At 39.5% G+C, this 23,942-nt stretch overlaps 1 protein-coding gene across 6 annotated transcripts in view; it reads left to right on the top strand.

Moving 5' to 3' along the window:
* Positions 1–14,548: 14,548 nt before the first annotated feature.
* Positions 14,549–23,942, top strand: part of LOC124195665 (hormone receptor 4-like) — a 64,273-nt gene continuing 54,879 nt past the window's right edge. For 3 of the 6 annotated variants that reach the window (XM_046590185.1, XM_046590183.1, XM_046590186.1), the window contains exons 1-2: positions 14,549–14,701; positions 14,776–14,908. The gene's annotated coding sequence lies outside the window, so the exon portion shown is untranslated. Of the gene's footprint in view, positions 14,702–14,775; positions 14,909–15,162; positions 15,655–23,942 lie in introns of those variants that run through there. The other 3 variants (XM_046590194.1, XM_046590192.1, XM_046590187.1) reach the window with 3 other exon arrangements.

Consider the following 23,942-nt stretch of genomic DNA (forward strand, 5'->3'; position numbering starts at 1 on the left):
AGTCCAAAAGACAAGTAACCTCTTGATGATGTCTCGTGCATAATGTATGGTAATTTTATTCCTAGATAAATATTCTATCCGCCGATATCTATAATACGTGGAAAAACCCCAGCAGCAGCAGCTATACACGCAGGAGAGAAAATAAGATCTCATCAAACAGCCCAAAAGTTGAGACATCTTTCCTGGTCCAAACTTTGACTTTATGTACTGAACACACACGCCCCTATACTACACGCGGACCCACTAAATATATCTACTGTGATGTGCTGGGCAAATATACAACTCTCTCTTACTATACATTCATTCCCGATACACCCAGCAGCAGCAAATCAGCTCTCTCACGCCGGGCTTCGTCTATAGTTTATAGGGTATAGAGGCTACTAACACAGCAGCAGCAGCAGCTAGAACGAAACTTTGAATGAGCAAAGTTTTATACTATACTTTTCTCGTCTATAGCTCTCCTTGTCTGTATATAGACTTGTTTCTTATTCGGATGGGCACGGCGGCAGCAACAGCATGTCAAGTGGGGCTAAATCACGCACCCCTGATTTGCATACGGACGAAACGCGCAGCCACCGCGCGTCCGTATCCTACATATTAATAGCTTATTTAGGTAGATTGTACGTATATGTAGAACTTTATATAATTCCAGCGCTGCTGCTGCTTTTAGGAGGAGTTGGAGCAGCTGCTGCAGAGAGTTGCATCAAATTGATTTAGGCATAAGGAAACGAATTGGGGGTAATTCATTTGCATCTATTTAATTCTGTCTGTTTTATCAGAATTGTTTTGCAATAACTTTGAAAAGATGCGCATAAAAGTATACCCATTTTAAAGTGCCATGGCAAATGGGTGTATATTGGCTGATGTATACATCAGCCATTTTGAATATATTCAAATTGTTCAATATTATTGTCAATTTTGTGGGCTTATACATCTTTTCTACAATTGAAAAAAAAACCTTTTTATTGCTTCATTGCTATTCTCCTATCGTCCTTTCCTTGACAGTAGAGCCCCATATAAAAGATCTGAATAGGCATAATAGCTATTGCTCTGTTAGAGATATGTAGGCCTACACATTTCTATTCCTATTTCGGCACCAGATTGTCCCATCATTTCTATATCTTCTTCTTCTATTTTTTAAAGGAAATGTATAAAGTTAAACATTTCTTATATTTAGATAGATATTGTGTCCACCACGCGGTGCCCAACTAAATGGCATACCACCCAGTTGGAATACCTAAAATGTTTTTTCTATACATTTCCCGACATGCGTGCTATAACAGCACTGCCATGTCCCAAATAAATGTGTGTGATGTGTCACTATAAAAGGAAGAAAAAAGGGCCATCGCCTTCTGCTTCTGTCGTCAACATATATCGTCATCAGCACTCGCGAGAAACGAAAATAGCCTATATTACATATAAAGAAAAATAACAAATAACAAACCTGACTTGGAAGAACAAACAGACGTGGAGACAAGACCTTCTAATCCATCATATAATAACGTTTGACCCTATATATAGATCTATGTATGTTAACATCTTCTTATACAACCAGAATTATAATATTTTAAATAAATTTGATGTAGAAACTTTATCAATCAGCCCATTTTTCTATTTTTGATTCGAATTTGTTTTCGCATGATTTGACAAAATATATTATTTAGTATAACAAATTAAATTGATGTACTTTGCATCTTATTTCTTATTACCATAAATAAGTCAACATTTATTTACTGTGAACGTGGTTGGATATAGAGCTGATTCAGCTCCCTTTGCATGCGCACTGTAAATGTTCTTTATACATTTATGTGAACATGTCCATATGACATGTGAATATTTACATAAACATATCCGGATATATGAAAAACCTTATTGTATTCCATCCTCTACTACAACAACAAAAAAGAAACAAGTCAAACAACAAAATTATTGTGATGAAAGAAACCCCCATCATGTCTATACGAAAACACCTCTGTGCAACATTTGCGAGCCGAGAAATATAAACGACATCACAAATTCGGGAAGAAAATAAGAAAAACCAAAAAGTGTCAAACGTCAATGGGATCGAACAGCAGCACAAGGGGCCGGGGGGAGAAAAAGAATAAAGGAAATCAAGCGGCTGTGGGGCATTTTATTGATCCCTGCTGATGCTGCCGTGCGCAGCCAGGGCGATGTCTCCTTTTAGATATTACAACAGCAGCAGCAGCAGTATAGGGCCGGTATATAGATATATTAAAAGACTCTCTCTCTCTCCGCTATAGCTGCTGCTTTATTGTATAGATGGGAAATGGTTTTTGCGGGATGCTGCTGCGCTGTATGGGTCTCTCTTATACTATAAAGAGTGCTGGGGTATATGTATATCCATGTATATACAGGCTGGAGGGGATGCACTTAACCAAAGCATCCAGTAAATATGCATGAGATATTATATAAACGAGACGCGATGTTTAACCTTTCGCTATGTATATCCTCTATGTAGACTATGTCTATGTGTCTATGCGGCGGCCAAAACCCACCACCACCACCCAAAAAGAAATTGACGTCATGTGTCTCGACTCTGGTAGAGAGATATTATTTATGCATATATGTGTGCTGCTGGGTCCTCTAAATCTAATATAGAGACCCCCCCAAAAAACATTTTGGAAATTTTAGAAAGAAAAGGGGGGAGTCTTGATTAGATGCAAAAGGATTTGATGTCATCATATAGAGCCGGGGTCTTATAACCACCACCAGCAAAAGAAAAACAAACAGCCATAGCACAGCATCCAGCAGCCCGGTGCTGCTGCTTTTAGCTAGGCTGAAAGACTTGATTAAAAGTTGCGTGCTGCTGGGGTTAAAGAGAGGAGAAACTCTATGCCTGTGGGCATGATATTGCCTAATAATAATGCGCGATTTATTCTGCTCTTAGACCGCATCAGCCTCTGGTCTCCAGCATTAATCCGCACATATTATAGCTAGCTGCTGTGCTGTTGCGGTGCTTTTCATATATAGACACTCGTCGATGGCCAATGTAACAACGTCCTTAATATTTCTCGGCTCCCAGCCACATTTATAATGACTGCTGTAAGACTGATGTATTGAATTGGTTTATTTGCAAATGTCTTAGATTTTTCTCATCATCATTTCTATTCCGGCGTTTCCTTAATGTATAGCCTATAATAGAATCTACATCCTTAAAATGGTGATTTATGCATTGGTCTCCCAACAGAGGAACAAAGGAACTGCCAAGTAAAACCGTAATAGCCTAATAACAACCCTAGCAAAGACCAGCAGCAGCACAGAAAACAGTGTCTATATAGAATTTCGTGCTGTTTTGGCTATAGCCCACATTAAGAATATAAGACGAAAGAACGGGGTGCCGCATACTACTACTCGTTTCCATTTTCACGCTTCTTTCTTTGCACTCGCGGGGGTTCATGTGCTGTAATATACACTATACTTAGTGCTGGGACAAAAACGAACTACTGTAGGCCTATATCAAGTCTGATTCCATCCTCCCATAAAATTTAATTGATGCATCAGGGAGGCCAGCATCAACGCGAAGGCCTGTAATAAAGCAAAAGCTCTACTATTTTCAGAAAATCCTATGAAACATTCATCAGTTCCGCTGGTGTTCCATTGAAATTGAATTAAAACAATGCGTCTTTTTTTAATTGCCGCTGATAATCTCGCACTTTAAAACTCACCTCCTGATTTTATAATAGGCCTTCTTTTGCCAGCGTACTATAAAATACACGTCTATAATAATATAATATATAAAGATCGCAAATCACGGCAAATCATCATAAAACCCTGGCGAACCCCGTTGACTCGCTCGGCTAGTTAGTCTCACGTTCCAAAGTTGCGTGGGAAGGATATGTACGATTAACCCCTGAGGATCGTCGTCCGTTCAATCGGTGTAGTAGGTGGTCCAATTATATATATAAGACCCAGTCTATGCAGCCTACACAATCAAGTGCGATCGTGTACCCAACGCTCCTAATATAAATGATAAAAATTAAACAGAAAACAATAACTATTTTTGATTGTATGATATATAGCAGTCCTAATAGCTATAATGTTTGGCAAGTTTTCCAGTTGATTATACTTTATCTTCTATTTCCAGCGAATCTGCTGCTGCCACAATAGCAGCCTAACAAAATGCTTATGGCATATTTATAAATCTCTTATTTCCATTACGATGATTAGATTTTGAGCCTAGGAGAATATTATTATTATTTTGCCTGCGGGTCATTGATTGTGCCTGTATATCCCGGCATTGCAGCAACAGCTAGCGCCCCCCAGGCCAGCACATATTCCAGCCTCTTATATTCATATCTATATAGAAATTACTCAGCAGCTTAAAGGCAAAGAGCATTTATTCTTCTATATATATGATGGTGCTGCAGTGTATTCCTTTATAGCTGATGATGATGGCATTATACAGTATAGAGTAGTAGGCTATATATACAGAAACCATCATCTATCATAGTTTTGTGATGCTCATAATAAGATGGCGGCGTATTAAGCAGCAGCGGGGCACAGAGGAAGAGCTACGGTGATGATGATGATGATGATGAACGTGACTTGCGGCCTGACAACCTCATTAGTAACTCCTTTAAAACCCCCCAAAAGATCTCTCTAGCCGAGTATTCTTCTTTATGGGCTGTATAGATCTGCATGGCATTGAATCCTATAGGGCAGCATCACTCTATTATTACATAACATTTGAAAGACTCAAGCAGCTAATGTAGTATATACATTTTATAGATACATCTACAATAGACAAAAGAATAACATTTTCATTGTATAATTAGGCTAAACAAGAGTTGATATAATATTTCGGTTGGCCAGCAACCGTTATACAGATGCTAGTTTAATTAAGCCTATAATTATGAAATCCTGCGTTTGATATCTAATGATTAAACATTGTCTGTAGGCTAATATGGATAATTATAGCTCAAATTAGAAACAGATAAAACATGTAGAAATGGTGATGAAATGTGACTGGTTTTAAACTTTGTGAATTTCAACTATTTTATAGACATCACACATCAGCAGCATGCATGGTGGAACCATCGCATAAGTAAATATATAGGCGCATCTATTAGTCACACCAAAAAGGATATACTGTATATATAATATACAAAGTTCGAGATTTCAATCTAAACAGCAGGGACGAGGAAACTTTGTTTTGACGTCACTGTTATATATATAGCTCCTCCATTGCTGTGCTGTCTAATATATATATATATATATTCTTATATGTTTCCTATATCGATCCACGTGTCACACGTGGCCATAATAGTAAAGGAAAGACGAATCCATATATATAAGGACACTGCGTATATTATACTGGCTGTCCAGCCCCTATATATATCTATATAATAAAGGGTCAATAAGCTCGCATCTCTTTCGATCGCGAGGATGCTGCTGTGTGATGCTGGGCGCTGCTGCTGGCCTATCCCATTCAATATTATACCGCAGCAGCATCCATTTCCTTTCTTTTCCTCTATATGCCACGCCCTTTTGTGTATCGGAATTTCGCTTCTGACATGACAAAATGACGTAACAGTACATACAAACTCGCTGTCTGACTTTATATACTATAGTTTTGTGTGCTGCTTCAGACGATAGTTTACACATTTTGGCTGTTGCCAAAGTCGTTTGCGTTCTCAGACTTTATTATAGATGGAAGGGGGGGTTGCCTGATTGGTGCATGTCTAGCCGTATCAAATATCGTTCAAAATGCGCACACATACTGGCACGAGACACACACACATACTTGAGTCTCGTCCTTCCAATCTCGGCCAATCTCGGCTGAATATCTTTATATATATCGAGTTTATTATCGAGTATAAAAAGGCAAGGCGCTCTATTAGATATGAGAGGGGGAGCTCCCCCTCGTATATAATAACATCCCCCCTCTCTCTCTTCCTTTTTCCCTTCCTTTTCTATATATCCCGAATATATATATCCGCAGGAGCAATTCCCGGACCGAATCGAAACACACGCCACTGTGCTGTGCTGCTGGGCGCCTTACATTCGCTGTCTATTCCCTCATACATCATATATTATAGATAGATAGAGAATATATACTACCATATATAAAGATATACACTGGAACAACCAAACTATATATGTGGCAACCGCTCGCCAATGTGGTGCTGCCTAAACATTTGATATGATCAGAAGATTGCTGTTTATTGTATATTATATTTCTCTGCTGTGCTGTGTTGATGTACTAGACTTCAAGTTGTATATGCCAAGTATATATAGAGAGAAAGCCTTTGTGTATTATATCACACCCGTGTATACGATGTGTCGCACTGGGAGCCCAGCAGACGAGACATACAACGCCATGCAGAAAAAGGGCAACAAGAAAAAAAAGGGGATTTTATGGGTCATTGCTCTTGGCTGGATAAATATGATCAATATATTCAATGTGGCTGCTGTGCATGTGTGCTGTGTGTGTTGTATTGCGCTAGCCTTATTATATGTTCAGTTTCCTTATTGTATTTATACATATACAATTCCAGGAGCTGCTTTGTTAATATTCTGTATACCTGGTATAAGATTATGCAAACATACGTTATGTAAATATACGCATAAGTTGATTGCGTAATAACGATTTTGTTTTTTTCAATATTCTGTATTGAAAATGATAAGACTGTAGAGTGCTGGAAAAAGAAGAAGCTATAGACCAACCAGCCCGTATAATACTAAGGCATCTACCTAATAAAAGAATGTTAAATTTTTGGCGCGTGGAATAAGCTCGTAGCGCATAGAGGCGAAATAAGAGGAGGCGTGTCGTGAAATTTTCATGTCCATTGTCGTAAATTTGTCGACGGCGAAATGAAAATCCATAAAACAAAAACTACCGCGCGCCGTCTATAGCCTACGGCAGCAGCAGCTAGCAGCCATGGCATAGAATATGTAGACTACTATATAGTGCAACACAGGGCAGCCGTTTGACATTAAACGGCGCCAAAGTTGAACGTGCAAAAGCTATTACGTCTGATGCTATGCTGCCCTTTAATAATACACACAGCAGCCACTGTATAAGACTGAAATGTATCTATACATTTTTTAATAACTTTGAAAAGATATAGAGGCCTACTATCGCAAAATACTGTAGCCTGCACAATATAGACGCTTTAAAAATCTTTAGAAATATAATATCTAATATTTTTTAAAAGTAATAGATAAAGCGAATAGAACCGTTGTAGAACCGACTGAAAGTGCTCGCCATATATTTTCGGCTCACCAATACACTTTTGATGGCTTTTTAAAAGGAGGGAAAAAATAAAATGTCCATATCAAATATTTTGGCCTATAGCTGCTATAGCTGCTGGGCTTTTGCATAATTGAAATGGAAGATTTTATAATAGATGTATACTATAATATAAGCAGAGAGATCCCACAGCATCTCTATCGATTGATGATGCTGTATAAAGTGTCTAAACGCTCCCGCCGAGAGCGTCTTTTCCCGCGGATAGTATAATAGGCTGCAGGTTGTTAAAAGGAATAAGATGTGCTGCTGGAAAAGAAGCTGCTGCTGCTGTGCTGCTGGTTGGTGGTGAATAAACGTACACAAAAGAAGAACGCGGTATATATGGTCCTCCACAGCACACATGTCTTTGCCATCTGCCGTGCTCTTATTCGTCCCTCTGCGGCAGTTCTTTGTCCCCCCCCCCCTCCTGCTGTCCTCCTATGTATTCTAATACATATAATGTGTGCGGCACTGGCTATTAAATAGGTATTTGCTGCTGGGCGTTTCGACGTGTGACCAGCCCCAAATGCTGTTGGCATTACATTTTGAATCTATACAGTCTAATTACACGGTGATGTATGCTGCTTGTGCAGCCATAATAAGTAATAAAAGACAAATTGCAATCAGCCGGACGTTGTTTAATCAAAAGTGATTGTCTGTAGCTATATACAAATCAAAAGTAATTAAATATATAGTTTATAAATTAAAAATAAGGTTTTGCTGCATATTACCTGATTTCCCTGCCTATTACCTGTGATCGATCAATTGGCTCATAAATAGCCTAATATATAAAAAGGGTGAGTGGAAGTCTATTAGACAGATCAAATTATTGATCGATCCTATATAATATATCAGATAGAAACTCAAATGGCGTCATCGAATATCTCGTTTCCCAGTATATTCATCACCAACCCCTTTGATCATCAGCACGTCTCGCGTTTATCTAATACGCATCACAATCAACTCCTGCTGTGCACAGGAAATAAAACTTGGCGCGGACCTTTTCACCGTATTATTATAAATATAGATTATAGGAAGTGAATGATGCCCACATTAGCAACAGGCTTTCATCGTGATTGGAGATAATATCTTGATGTTAAATATACTTATATAAAAGGTGATGTGGCCGACGTCGCACATACTAAAAAAGCGGCACAACTTAAATCATATTATATAATCTTCTGAAATAATATAATGTAATATATTTGATGATTGTCATCAGATGTGATGTGTCGCTAATGCGACTTTCGTGTCGGCTTTCACCAAATCGTTGCGCACAGCGCCACCCTTTTTATACACACACACACATCCATCTGTGGACGTAGGCTATATTGTGTAAGCAGTCCAGCATGTATAGACAGCACAGCTCTATACCCCCATCAGCCACAAATCCCATATATATATATATATAACAATTTCCGGTGACTGGGCTGCTCTTATATAAAGGCTGACCCCGGCTCTTCTTATACACAAATATAAAGTGCGCCGAATATATATAATAAGAGAGAGAAAAGAGAAAGTGCGCTGCTATGTGGGAGGGCGGCCACTTGTTCGCCTCAATTTGGGTGCTGCTGACTGTGGCGGCCCAGCTATATGACCACTTTGGTCCTTTTTTTTATTTCAAGCCCATAGTCTTTTGTGTGCTCTGTTATATTATTATATTCACCTCTCTTAGCGCGACCCAACGTATATAACATCATCAACGAGCTGTTGGAGATGATGGGCGAATTCCAGCGCCAATCTTTTTAGAGAGATATTATTCACATCAGCCGAAAGCCATGGGGCTTGAAAAGGAGTTGGTGTATTATATCCAGACGGGCTAAAAAAGGACATGGAAAAATGTTCAAAATGATGACGTAATAATTTTATAAATCTGTCAATTGCTGGATTTATATATATCATATAGGGCGGGGCTGTATATATCCTAGTAGAGTGATGAATTGTACATTTCTCTAAATAACTGTAGGGCCTAAATAGTATACGTAAAATTCTAATAAACTCGACAGCATCCATGTCCATGTAAGAAAGAAAGAAAAATATATAATATAAATATCAAGCGATGCATCATTTATAAGTTATATATTTATATAGAAAGTATTTAGATAATTTGCATATATAAAAGTCTGGTGGGGAGAGAGAAGATGGATGCGGTTGGGCTCGATCACTCGTGACAGATTCAATCACTTGTTGCCCTCACGGCTTGTATTATATAGGCCTATGTGGTAGTACGCGTATAGACATTCGTCTTTCATCATTTTGCCCAAATTTTTATTAGATAGATTCAGCTTGATATGGACTTGTATAGATAGGATAACTTTATTTGGAAGTCCTTTTGGCGCATTATCTGCCTGCTGTGATGTTTATATTAAATAACCAGTTTGCTTGGGACGAGATCCGTGTCATTCAAAACTTATATAATCATCAAATGATAATAGTTTTATAATGTAATATCAAAGAAGATGGAGGAATTGTAATATTATAGGCCTATATCTGCAGTCTATTGCTGGGATGACAACTATTCTGTTTCTGATGGAAATCGATGTTACAATATGTAACCAAATACAAATCATGACCTACTAATTACAGACGTACTCACCGTCGTATTGTATAACTCCTCCTACTGGAGATCAATCGCTCCCCGACAACAAGAAAAATCGATTGGCATATAAAATTGGCAATAAATTATGTGTTCACGTAAGATATAGAAGGCCATTTTCATTTTCGGCACGCCATCACCATGGCAGCCAGTTATTTTTCCTATTGTTATTATCCATTTACATTTATTATATTATGTTGTGCTGAGGAGGTCAAAAAGTATAACTCGTGACTGGAATTATATATCAGCCATCATCTGCAATTCTCCACGTCTATTATTTCGTTGTTATTGGTTGCCTTTACACGAATTCTATCATCATTTTAATTCTCTCTTATACATATCATGTTATTATTTCATCGTCACGGTGAATAGACGCCGAGAGATGGCGTAGCCCGTGACTATTTCGTCTGTGCACGACCGCGAATAGAAATATAATAAACGCAGTTGTGCTGGCCATAGTTGCTGATGTAATACAGTAGATAGATAGGTATATATATATAGAGTGCTGTGTGCTGTTATTCCGTCTGGAATAAAACTCCTAGTACGTCAATAGATATAGATTGCGTAAGCGCATGTGTCTCTTATTTAGGCATGCCCTGTTTCATCGAAACCCGTCCCGCCGGTTGTATGACTCACGGCCGTCACGCAGCCACTCACGACAAAATATATCGACACACACACACACAAAAATGAAAAATCGCTGTCCAAAACTTTTTGTCTACGTCGCCTAGTAGTCATCAATAATTTCCGCATATAGTCGAGTCAAATAACTGTTACATAATGGAGTCATTTTCTTGACAGAAATATGTTTATAGAGTTTTGTATCAAATTATTATTCAAATGTGGGCCGAAAATCTTGTTTTGGCGCCAAAGAATTTCCAAATCGAATTTACAGGTGTGAACGTGAATGGTAGGATATAATCTGATCTAGACGATCGATAGAAAAACCGGACCGCTCTACATTTAATACCAGGAATAAAATATAGAAATCAAAGTCCACCCTTTTATAAATTCAAACCAATAGCATTTATATTGGATCATGCACCAGCAGCAGTCTCCATTATGGTATATAAACCCACTTGTAGGCCATGGAGATTTGATTTTGTATATTAGATTACTACGCTGCATTGCTCTATATTATATAATATCGTATAAAGTAAAGAATATTGAATTCTTTTCTCCTGTTGGTCATTCGATCGAATTGGATAGAGAGGGGGGGGGGGCACATAATCCTCTATTTTATAGAAAAATCAAAATTGGTGGGCCGATGTTGTATATATGTACCTATCGACTATATATATAGGCCTATCTATAACTAATAAGACGATGGACGCGGGTCTTATTCATATTGAATGTAGGCCTTACAAATATCTACCTATCAGAAATGGGTGCCATTTTGTTGGCGAGGAATGCTCGCTTTTTAGCTAAATATATAGCCTATATAAAGTACTATCCTATGTATACACGGTCATGTATATATGATTGATATAATATTCGGCTGCTGTTGATGAAAGATGAAGAGCAAGGGAAAGGCGCCTATTATATGATGATGATTATTATCCGCCGCTCTATATGACTGCTGCTGTCGGTCTATACTACATATATAACGGAAGAAAAGGCACATAGGGCTATAGCTACGGGCCAGTTTCTCATTGTGCCCAGCACGATCTATATAGGGGCTCATCTTATATATGTGTATACAAGTTCTTGGAATATTTCTCCTATATATATATAAGCGATGAAAATGGACTTTCCTCGTCGCATATCGGATATATAAGAGGACAAATATCTGAGGAAAGAAAAAAAAAACCGACGAGCTTTTGTCAAACTATTCAAGTCTGATGCAGAGACTCTCCTGCAGAAAGTGATGAACCCCTGGAATTTCATGCCTTTTTCTCTATAATATGTTTTTACGCAATCTTTTATCATGTCGAAAATTCGTGGAAATGGAATGCAGAAATCTATATAATATCAAGCTATATAACCTGATTATAATATTTCAAAAGAAAAAGAAGAAGTATATAGTAGTATAGTAGTCTTCAATCGATATAAGGTGGAAAAACTCTTTCGCATGAGGAAGCCGCGATGTGTTCAACAATCTAAAAAGAATTGGGACGTCGTGATATTATTTTCTAGCCTATACTGCGGGCTGCTGAACGCAGATATATATTAGATGAGAAACATTTCTCATTATCGCTCAACTGCTGTGCTGCGCTGTATAGGAAAAAGGGGGGAAATGTATAAAGGACCTGTTCTCTTCTCTTATATACATAATATCCACCCGCAACAGCGACAGGGGGTTGAAATAATAAATAAAAATTTGAAACACGATCTCATTTAACTCTTTTTCCTTCTTGTTTAGACGTAGTAGGCTCACACACACATGGAACATGTCTAATATATAAACATATATATATAGATCCCCCCTCTAGCTCTATATAACTGTGAATAAATCACTGTCAATGTGTATGGTACACTATATTATAAATATACAAAAAGGGATCGAGAAAGAAGAAGAAGCTATAGACATATATCACGACCCCACCCTTAAATTTCCACCACCACCACCAGCCCAAATGGAGGAGGGCCTATAGCCGCCCTGTTACACGTGAGTAGAGAAACTGGTGTATCATAAAGTCATAATTCAATTCAATTTCCGCATATATATAATACTGCAAGGATTTTAAAAAATAAAAATAAAAAAAATCCCATCAAATGACGCAACAATCCGGAAAAAATGAAAGAAATCGATAAAATATAGAATTTGATTATTTTTCCTTGTTTGCAATGTAGCAACAAATAGAGGCAGACATCGAAAAAAAAAAAGTTGTTGGACCGGCATACTTAATATATACAGTGGAACGTTTTCACGCTACATTGAGCAGTCTCACGACGACAGCAGACGGAGAGAACGACAACAACAAGAGCAATAAAAAGAGAGCCACAAGAAGAAAAAAGAATCTAAATAATAACCAGAATTGAATAGAAACACGAATGAATAACAAATATGGAGGGTTTTTACACAGCACAAAAAACATATCAGCATATGCCCCTAATTTGAGTTTGTACGTATAATCATAAATAATATCGTGACGATTTGCAATTTCGGTACAAAGTCGAATATAACAAAACAAAATGACTGGAAAAAATAAAACAGCCATGTACCCACGCAGTCAAGTAAACCGTAAATGAGTCAAAGTCGCCAGCCAAAAGTTATTGGCACGTGATTCACGCAAAAAAAAAAAAAAAAAAAAATAGGAGGGTTGTATGTGTGGATGGACTGGGTGGAAAGTTTGCGTGTGATGGTTGGCGAATGTTATACAAGAGAAGGTCGACCCAAGAAATATCTATCCCCGAGGCTATTGGCTCGTTCGTGAGTCACGGACAAGAGTCTGAAAAAAAGAAAACCGGGCTTGCACGTTCGATTGACTTATGGCATGCCGGCCATCAGCATGTTACATCTATAGTCCTCTTCTTCCTTTTTCTTTCTTATATTTCTAGATATTCCACGTCTTTTGAGAGATATATATATTTTTTATTCTACATTCTGTATTATAGACTGCGCATAGCATATATCCAACGTATGGAGAGTATATAGGACATGATGGCATGTCTTGTTCCCTTTTTTTCTCCTTTTCTTTAAGTGGATGTGTCTGCTGTGCCGGGACTCTTAACCGACTCGGCTATACAACCAAATAAGAGAAGGACACGTCATGTATATAGTCAGAACGATCAATATTTTTCTTTTTTTTCAGCGGATAATTTTTATTTTATTTTTTTTGGCAATTTCTCATTATTATTAGATTTAATAATTGTACCGTTATTATTACACGCATATGGAGGTATTATTATTATTATTATTTTGCTTTCGAGAGGGGAAGAAATACAAATGGCCTTTTTGAATTTTTAATGGACGGCATCCGTGGTCCCGCGTACAAAGTGCGTTGAATATTATTCCTTGATTGAAAAGTTCCCAAAATTCCTTGCGTGGCGTATATAAAATCCAGAAATTTAATCTCCCAACTGAATAAATAATTAAATTCTACAATACGTAGGTTATAGAAAATTTAATAGTTGGAGGTGCTTTTATATTATATCTCATCATTCGGAATATGTATGCGCTGAAATTTAATAACGAATTTGCGGTTCTTGTCGTCGTTAACATTTCAATGCGACACGCGATGATGTAAATGTAGAAGCGGAATTTCCCGCGCTCATTCGTAATCAATTCGAATTTTCCAACCCGCGCTCGCGCCGCCATCATCACCACTCAGAAATTTGATATTAAATTCTACACAGGTCCGAGGGTTTATGATATTTCTCGTCTGAAAAACCCCAAAAAATATTTTTGTTGTTCCCCAACAGAGTCCAGACACCCGAAAAAACAAAAACCTCCCACCAAAAGTCTCACACACACAACACTGCACGAAGAAACAAAAGTTATACATAACATTCCACTCTGCGTGTTTGGATATATTATCCGACGTATCACGCGCGCGCACCTGTGCGTCAAATTCTCTCCTCTCTATACTCATTCGCCTTTTTTTCTGTTTGTTACGCAGCTGGGAAAAATTGTTATTTCATTTTATTGTTTAAAAAGAAAAAGAAAAAAAGGTGCGTTTCGTTCTTTTATATTCGTCACTTTAGTCTGTTTGACCAGTCGGGACCGTGTGCGGTTGCACCAGGTGTGTGTACTCCCCCTCCTCTTTTTTATATTGTCGGTGTTGTGCTTATCTTCGTGTCAGTTATGGAAGTATACTCTGTAAGGCGAGTGAATATTATCAACGGTGGTTAAAAAGGAAAAAAAAATAAAAGAAGAACCGTTATATCATTTGATCCCACCTTACAAGGCCGTGAGTGTGTGATTACAATCGAACCCATCTCAACCCGACCTTAATTAGATTTCCATCTTTTTATTTTTTCGCAGACATTCGAGGAGAGACTAGAGAGAGACCCATCATCATCATTCACCATTTCGGAATATTTTGATTATTTTTTGGACGCCCTAATCTTTTTCGTGTTCGTCGTTTTTGATCATTCGTGGAATCATCGACGTGCAGGTAGGGACGCCATTTTGAAAAATTTCACCTCCCAGCTGTTCATTTGTGTGTGCTAATCAAGGGGGGGGGGAAATAGGTGTTGATTGTAAATGTATGTTAGTTTTCATCCCGGAGATTCAACTGATTTTGATTAACGACTGTGCTGCCAAGACACACAGTCGTAATAAAATTTAAAAGTAAACTAAAACGAGCTTCAAGTCGAGCAGGAAAAATGGCAGATCAAAAAGATCAAGGTCAAACAAATAAATAAAATCTCCGAAAAGAAATCTTGGCTCATTTCAAAACGGAAATGACAAATAATAAAAAGCGCCGTTCTAGTCTAGTCTAGTCTGTGACGGTTCGAGTTTCTGTCGGTTTCCGAACCGCGGCGCTGCCTGACGAACACAATAGGCGCCGGCCTTGGTCCAACGATTACGAACCCACCGTGTGTTTGTTACATTCATTTATTCAATTTCCAACATGGCCGACTAAAAGAGGAAACAAACTATACTAAGGCTCTTGGTTTTTTTTTGTGTTATTTTAACCCTGCCATTCCAGAGACTGAAAATTCCCGTGCAAAACTCTCGTGATTGCCTAGAATTCATAGACAAAATAGTTATTTAGAAAGAAAAAGAGACTGCCAGAGAAAGTAAACCATTTTTAAGTTTACCTGCAACCACCTCACTGCACACCCCCCCCTTGGCTGGTTTCATATTTTGTTCTTCTGCTTGTTGTTGACAACGACTCGAAAAAGACGAGAGAAAACGGTGAGTCGAACATTTATTTTTCGTTTTGTTTTTATTCCCTTTTTTTTTACGTGTGTGTGCTGTGTGTGTGTGTGCTTGAAGCATTTTCTGTATATATAGACAGGGTGCACCCACCCACCCTCTTGTTCTTGTAGAGTGTACAGAACATTCTATTTGTGGCCGGCGTGATGCACATTCCCGAAGGTAAACAAGGCAAAGCCGGGGCGCTGTCACTCGACACCTTTCGGGCCCGGGTTATGGCGTCTCGCCCCTTTCGCCTTGGTACACACACAGACATGGGCCCTGCTGCTTAGAACAGCATAGCAACAGGCTATACACCAACTAATGACCGTGCTGTTCCTTTTTTTCCAACCAACTTTCCTCCTCTTGCTTGGGAGAGTCTTTTTAGCGTGCCAGTTTCCTCTCCATTTTAGAACTCATCAAGCTGATTCACTTACCGAGTCACCTCTCCCTGGCTGGAACCAGATAATCCTTTGTGGAGCCCACTCGCAGGTGGTTGCCCACAAGGAGTCAACCCCTTTCCGTTGAGATGGTCTTGACATGAGAATGGCCAATTCAGCATGCCATGTAATAGACTCACTTTTGCTGATCCTCTCTTGTTTGCCAAGCATGTTGAATACTCGCAAGAGTGGCACCCCCACTCCTGATGGCCACATCTTGTTGCTTCATTGATTCCGATTCCTTATCAGGGCCAATTGAGGAGGAAAAGACCCCCCACCCACCTTGTGCATAGATAAATCCAGGGCCCATTCTTCTTAGTGCCACTCTTTTGTCCATTAATCAATATGGAAACGCTAGTGGTTTCAGGGGGGGCTCGTGTACTTTTGTTGTTTGATGTGGGGTTTTTCTCGTTCGCCGGGGTCGGATTTATCAGCCTCGATTCTTCGCTTCGAGTAGTTTGTCAATGTCATGCCCGCGTTTGTTGTAAAAGGGCACATTTCAGAGATTGGTTCCTTGCTGCTGCTGCATGGCCCCCACCCACTCTTGCCTCATCAGGTGAATGGATCCTCGAGTGATGGGTCGAAAGAAGAAGGAGGGGATGGAGTCAATAGTAGTGTATATAAAAGAGAACTAGTATAATCTTCTTGGCCCACAACTTGATATTTCCCCGGGCTGGCTTAATCGCATGTTTCCCAATCGCTCGCTTGAATGATTCACTTTTTTCTTTTGTTGTTGTTGTGTCGCTCCTATTTGCTCACCCGTTCCACTCACGATATATCTAAAAATAAAAGACGAGGGTGGCTCTTCTTATTCCTCCCCCCTCTCCGACTAAAGACTATTGTAAGTACTGAAGGGTTACTTCAATCTTGTCGGCGGTAATTAACGGTAAGAGTCGCGTGCTGATTGCCTCTCTCCCTTGGCTTTTATTTTGATTTTGTCTCGGCTATACTGCTGCCGACTCCCTTTTTATCCGATTGGTTCGACCGTCTATCGTTTTTATTTTTCGGGAGATGTTGCGTCATCTTCACCCTCCTTTCTTGCTGGGATCCTAAAACAAATGATGGATGCGTCGTGGTAATAAAAATAGTGATCGATCTGTTGCCGTGGAGAAAGATACACAACAAAGGGGGTGGGAGAGAACAAAACGCCGAGCTTTTTTTCTTTTATTATTCCGTGATTGCATGTACATATAAAATTCAATCGTTTTGTCTTCTATTCGGTTGTATATTTAGCGTAAATTTCAATTTCATTGTTTTTTTGTTTTCCGGACTATCGATTCGTGCGGTTGTACCACCAGAGTGGAACTTTTTTGATTCGTCCACACACACACACACAACAGGAGACCATTTTTTGTTTCTCTCCCGTTTCGGAAGTCTAGACGTTTTGGATGGTTGCCGCGCGTGCGGGAGGGTAGAAAAAACGAAAAAAATGATTATTATTATATTTATAAAGGAACTTGTTTTCTCTCTTTGGCATTTGCCATTCCCACCCTTTTCCCAACGGTTGTTACGTATACGCAGAGCGACTCTCTGCTGCGACGTTTGGAACGGCGCCGAACGGTTGCTGGTCCCGGCCGTGTGCTAATTGACCCCAAAGGCTTGTCTCTTTTTTTGTTGAGGAGGGACAACAACGACGTGATGAACGATATCCTCTCGACCCTCTTCTTTTTCACCTGGGAAAAAAAGAAAGAAAGAAGCTGATTGAATTTTTGCACGTTAAGGCAGAAAAAGAAGTTTTTATTTTTTCATTTCCCTAGCGGTCGTTCGTGAATGTTTTAAAAGGAGGGAAAACAGAATAAGATGAGATCGTTTTTCAAGATGTTGCACAGCACACGGAACGAGTAGGTGGTATAGTGGTAGTAGTAAGTAGTGGTAGGGAGAGGCTCGCTATGCGGATTCACGTCACTCTTGGGTGTGATGGATGGTCTTGAAGGAAGGGCCGAAAGAGAAGAGAAAAGAAAAAGATGAAGGAAAAGACATAAAAAGGGGCCCCGACCAACCAAGACTCTAATAAAAGATTCGACTTCTTTTCTTTTTTGTGTGTTTGTGTTGGATAGTTATTTCCCCCGGTGTAAGCATCTTTTCCTTTGGTGGAGAAACAACACGCGTATAATGCAAATATAATAATAAAAAGGAAAAAGGGGGAAGAAGAAGAATATACGCGAGTCGAGTCAATCTTATTTCTGGGAAAAGGGCGGCGTTTGCCGAATGCAAAAAGGGAAGGATGTTGGCGAGCAGCGGAAGAAAAAAAAAGGGGGAAGCAGCTAAAGACTTTAGGGACTTTTGCGCTTCTCCATTCCATTGGGATAATACATGGGTTAAATGGGGAAAAAGGAAAAAAGAAAAGGAAATTCAGCTGGGCTACTATACCACGGCATAAATCGTTACTTAAAAGGTCCAAACGGTGGGCGGAATGTTGCCATGTTGTGTGTGTGTCTCCCCGATGGATCGCTTCGGATGGATGTGGGCGGCTGGTGAGTCACCCCGACCGATTTGCACTCTGCACATTCATGTATATACTCCTCTCTCTCTCTCTTTCTGTGTTTTTATCATTTCCATTTGGGTTGTCATCATCTTCTTCTTCCACATGTTCCAGCTGGAAATGGCAACAAACCGGAGAGAGGCTCCTCCCATTTTCGCTGGGATATTGATGGAAATCATTTGCCCCGAGGATTCGTGACTTTCCGACAGTTAAACGTCTCTAGCCATCGTTAGTAAATCATGATAACGCACATTTTCCTAACCGAAATGGTGGTGGGGGGTTATACGCCGCATCCTTTTTTAACAGCATGGGTTGTGCAAAAGTTCTTTTTCTTTTTTTTTTAATTTATTTCTCGGCACCGTTTTAAATGCTGAGCGTTTATCAAGTGCTCGATTTGTCTTTGGCTTTTCTAGACGTTTTGTTTGGAAATCCATTTTATCGGGTTTGTCTTTGATTATTTTTCTTTTTCTCGGAATATGTCTGCTAGATCGATCTTCGGTCTGTTTTTGTGAGGCTCGTTTTCATTTTGGGTGTTGTCGATGGACGTCCGAAAATCCGCTTTTTTTTCTAGTCATTTAAATCTCATTAAATTCTCCCAAGACAAAAAAAGTCAAATACTTTCAACGTAGGGTTTTTCGTCTCTATTTATTGGGCGGATTTTCAAGAAATTCAAAGATGGAAACCATCTGTTTTCTTTTTTCTTTTAAACGTCCCCGCCCAAAATGTATTTCAAAACTTATCCGATTAGAATTTCGTCGCATTTTCCCGTAGTAGTAAGAAAATCTTGATGTTGTTCCTCATTTCTTTTTTCATTACTTGAAACCACACACGACGTCGCATTTTCAGACGGGATTATTTAAACGAGCTTCCCGCTGTTTTCTTCTTCCCGCTACCCAAAAAAGGGGGTAAGGAATGAAAAGTTCATTTTTTGGTTGTTGTCCGGGGTCCCTTTTTTCTGATATAAAAATAATAAAAAGATTAAAAGAAATGAAGAAGGGAGAGAGATGCCTTGTTGTATGTATGTATGTGTGTGTGAGAGAGAGCTCTGCAAATCGTTTGATCCCTGCACGACTGAACCCGGAATGATCGGATTTGGTGCGGTGCGCGCGTGAAAAGCCGCGCGGGAGTGAAGCGACGAAGAACATAAAAATGGCAGCAGAAGCGAAAGAAAGAAAAAAGGGAAAAGAGAAACACACTCATATAAGATCTGACAATAAGAATGGGCTTGTCCTCCTCCATATAAATAGCTTCTCTCTCCTTTTTGATTTTTTGATTCTTAACTATTTTTACTTCTCCCGCAAGTTGAAGCGGAAAATAAAAGAAGAGATGCAATCACCGACGACCGAAAAGTCTTTTGCTTTCGACGACGCCACTCGACGTCGTCGGCGACGGGAAATCACCGCCGCACAGCAGGGAGAATGGGACGGGGATGGGAAATGCGGTTATGTATTTTTAGAAAATGCTTGCGAGTGTGTGTGTGTGTGTGTGTCACTTGTTGATGTTTGACAATGTTTTCTTTTCATCTATTTTGCCCTCGATTTATTCCCAATTTCTTTTCTTTTTTCTCGTTCATTTTCTGATTTATTTTTCGACCGGAAGTCGGAAAACTCGTTCGGCAAGGGTGTGTGGGGGTTCTTGATAGCTCTTTAACGTCATTCCTCATTTCCTTTTAAAAGAAAAGAACGAAAAAAAGGAACTTCTTGGAGGGGATTTGATGGAAAAAACAGAAACAAGTTTTTTTTTTCGTTATTTCTTAACTTCCAAACTCTTGTCGGTCTGGGAAATGTGATCCAATCTCTCATCTTCTCCTTTCGTTCTCGGTGTGCACCCCCACCATCTCTACATCCCCTCCAAAAACTGGGAATGATGATGATGATGCGTCCTCCCTTTGGCTTTTGTGTGTTTAAAACATCTACCCAAAAAAGATTTATTATTATCTGATTTTCAACAGTCGGTTATTCATTTTTTAATCTAAAAAATGTTTAGAAATTTTAAAGCGAAGATTTTGAAACTTCATTTTTTCTTCCCGAATTGGCGATTGATAAAGTGTTGGCATGTTTTGTTCGAAAAACCCCTACAAGACTAAAAATGTTTCCATTTTTTGTTATCTTGTTTGCGTGTGTGGTTGGATAATGAAACTTTTTTTAAGGTTCTTATCTCTTGCCAGTTTTTGTATTTTCTGATAAATTTCGGGTGGGAGAAGATTCGAGTCTGAAACCGCACCGCAATCCGGATAGCGGCTTGCAGTATGTTTGATTTTCTCCGGTAACCTCATCCGGCCACTGTAAGAGATGACGTCAAGAAAACTGCATCCTAACTGTCGAGATAAAAAAAAGGCCAACACATTTCGTCGACCAACAATAATTTTTCAGTATCAACGCTGTCAAATGATTTCCATTTCGTTAGCGACCGCAATTTCTGATAAGTTTTTATCGCCCGCCTTCAATTGTTTTTAGTGTTCGGTGGGCGACGGTAAAAAAAGGCGGCGTGTGTTTGGGACCGGTTTTCATTTTGATTCTTCTGAATTTCTAGGAATCCCAAATTGTTAATCATATCCACAATGACTTGTCTGCTGTGAGAATGTCTAATTAATGTGGAGAAAATTACAAAAAGGAAAAAAGTCGAACCAGATTTGTCTGTTCCCTTTTTTCAATCCGGTGAATTGGATAAAAGGAAATAGTAAAAGAATTCCTTTCATCAATCTGACTAACTGGTGGTGTGACAAAACTACTTGACGCTTCTGCGTGTCATCCCGATCGAAAATGATGCATCTCTTTTGATTTTTTCCTTCTCCTTTTTTCTCTCTCTCTCTTATACAGTTTTATAGATTGCCACTTGGTGTGATGAGTCGTGCGTGTCGACGGCCGCCACCATCATCTTTTCCTTCCTCGTTCTCTCCTTTTTTTTATTTTTTATTTTTATGGATTGACGACGACCGAAAATCCGTCGTATACGTACGTATAGGGATTCGTCCAAGTGACCAATTCGGTCCGAGTCAAGGAGGGAACAAAAGAACAAGATCCCATCCAGCTCAGACTATAGAGTCGTGGTAATATGTGCTGTGTGTGTGTACGACATTCGCTTTAGATGTCAGTGGGTGTGTGTGTGTTGGGGGGGATATTGGGAAGTTGAATTACGAGAAATTGCGGTTGGAAAAGCGGGGCGGCCGTTGGTGGGGGGCTCTCTCTATGGCGGCGGCAGTATGTAGTTATAAAAGGATAAGGGACAGAATTGGATGGGAGGACATTGATGGCGCATGATGTGTGCGGATGCTCTTATTGGATGGATTGTCGTCATCGTCGTTATGTGATGATGACGGTTGTGTGTGTGCGAGGGGACTGGGGTTGTTTGAGGGGGAAAGGATGAAGGGAGTTATAACGGCCACACGAACCGTCCTACCAACATATCACCCGTCCATGGCCATATATCTTCGCGTTCTGTCTGTCTGTCGTGTTCTTTCTTTTTGTGTTTGCTTCTTTCACGACCGGAGCAAAGGAAAGTCGTTCGGTTTTTTTCTTCTTCTTCTTCTTTTTTGACGCAATAGAAAAGTCATTGGCACTTTTATTTTTTAATAGTTGAGTTTTCTTTTTCGCCCCTTTTGTGAATATAAACACGTCGCGTCGTTTATTATTGGCGATAAAAAGGAGAGAGAGAGACGGGAATGAAAAGAGCCGGGGAGCAAAGTTTTGATTAAGGTTGTTTCGGCCAGGGCGAATGGGGGAGAAGAACGATTGGAACGTGATGACGAATGGCGTACGTACATAAAAAAAAAAGAGAGGGACGGGAAAAAAAGATCGTCCAAATTGATATTGCAATTCCTTCCTTTTAAAAAAAAAATAAAATAATTTTATTTTGATGTGGAATTCAATTCATTCTCCGACAAGGGGAAGAAAAAAAATATGATTTTTTCTTCTTCTTCTTCTTCGTTTTTGACTTTTCTCCGTGGGAATGTGACAGCGGGTGGGGCGGGATTGTGTACGGTCCGACTCGCAAAAACCCCGAACCCAAAAATCTTTCCATCGGCTCGGTTGTAGAAGAAGTTGCCGCCATTCGCTTCATCTTTTTCGACGTTCGGCCGGGGGTTCTTTTCTCTCTCTCTCCTTTTCACGCTGTTCGCTTCACTTGACATTTGATATACAGTGAAACTGCGCCGCATTTCCCAAACCATACGAAGTCATCGATGATTCGGAAAAAAAGAGAGAAATAATATTTAGATTCACTTCCCTTCTTATCCAACTTGGAATATTATTCCGTTTCAACAGTAGGGGGTCCTCCAGGCTCTCTCCTTGTGCTTGGGTTCTCACGTACGTACCTCCTTCGCACTCTCTCCGTCAAACGTCACGTCGACAAAGAAAGGGGAAAAAAAAGGACGGACGACTTGGAAATCCGACAGGGCGGAACGTTTCATGAGATCATTTTATTTTGTCAAATATGAAATTTTTTTTTCACTATGGAATAAATCCGCTTACATCATTGGATTTTGTGTGTGTGTGTGAAAGGCACAGCAGATGTATGTATACAAGACATTATACATCCGTGACGTTGGCGAGTTTATTTACCTTCTATAGCACAAAATGGTGGGGGGAAAATTGAACTATAGGCATCTGCAATTTCTTTTCTACACGACTGTCCGAAACTGCAGCATTTTGAACCGGACGGACGGGAGAGAGAAGAAAATAAAAGTGTGTTCTATTTTTGGTTTGGATTTTTTGGAGATGAGAGACAGTCTAAAATAGGGGGAGTTTGGTTGGGCCAAAAAAAAGAAAACGAAAAAACGGGGGAGATGTAAGCCACTTTTGCCCACTAAAAACACCCAACTCGTTTGGGATCCCAGTGTAGGACGATATTTTTAGCCGTAGACCCCCGAAAGTCGTTAGTAGTAAATACTTGGACATGGTTCACGGTGTCTATATAGCAAATTGGCGGGGGGGTTTCGTTCAAAATTGCCGCTCTGACGCCATTCGTACGTGTCTGTTGACCATCTTCTTTCCAACTAAAAGTATCGCCAGTTTGTTTTTTTTTGATCCAACAGATTTAGGCAGTAAAGGGAGAGCTGAGTGGAAAGACACTTGTGAATCTTTTTGATTAGTTAACGTTAACGCTCAAGTCGTTGCTTATTAGCTCCGACTTGTGTGTGTCCAATCGGAATGGTGCTGGTGCTGGGGAGAAGGAATTTCTACGTTCGTGATTTTGGTTGGCTTCTTGACAAGGATCACTTAATCAAGTCATCAGAGAAATGTTTCAAAAAAAGAAAAAGGTTTTTTCTATATTTTTTTTATTTGTGGTGGCTGGTCTTTCGGTTCGTACCAATTAGTCAAATTGGATGCGACACTGGGAGAAGAAGAAGAAGAAGAATTTGACATTTT

Source organism: Daphnia pulex, chromosome 6 (genome assembly GCF_021134715.1).
Source record: "Daphnia pulex isolate KAP4 chromosome 6, ASM2113471v1".
NCBI lineage: Eukaryota > Metazoa > Arthropoda > Branchiopoda > Diplostraca > Daphniidae > Daphnia > Daphnia pulex.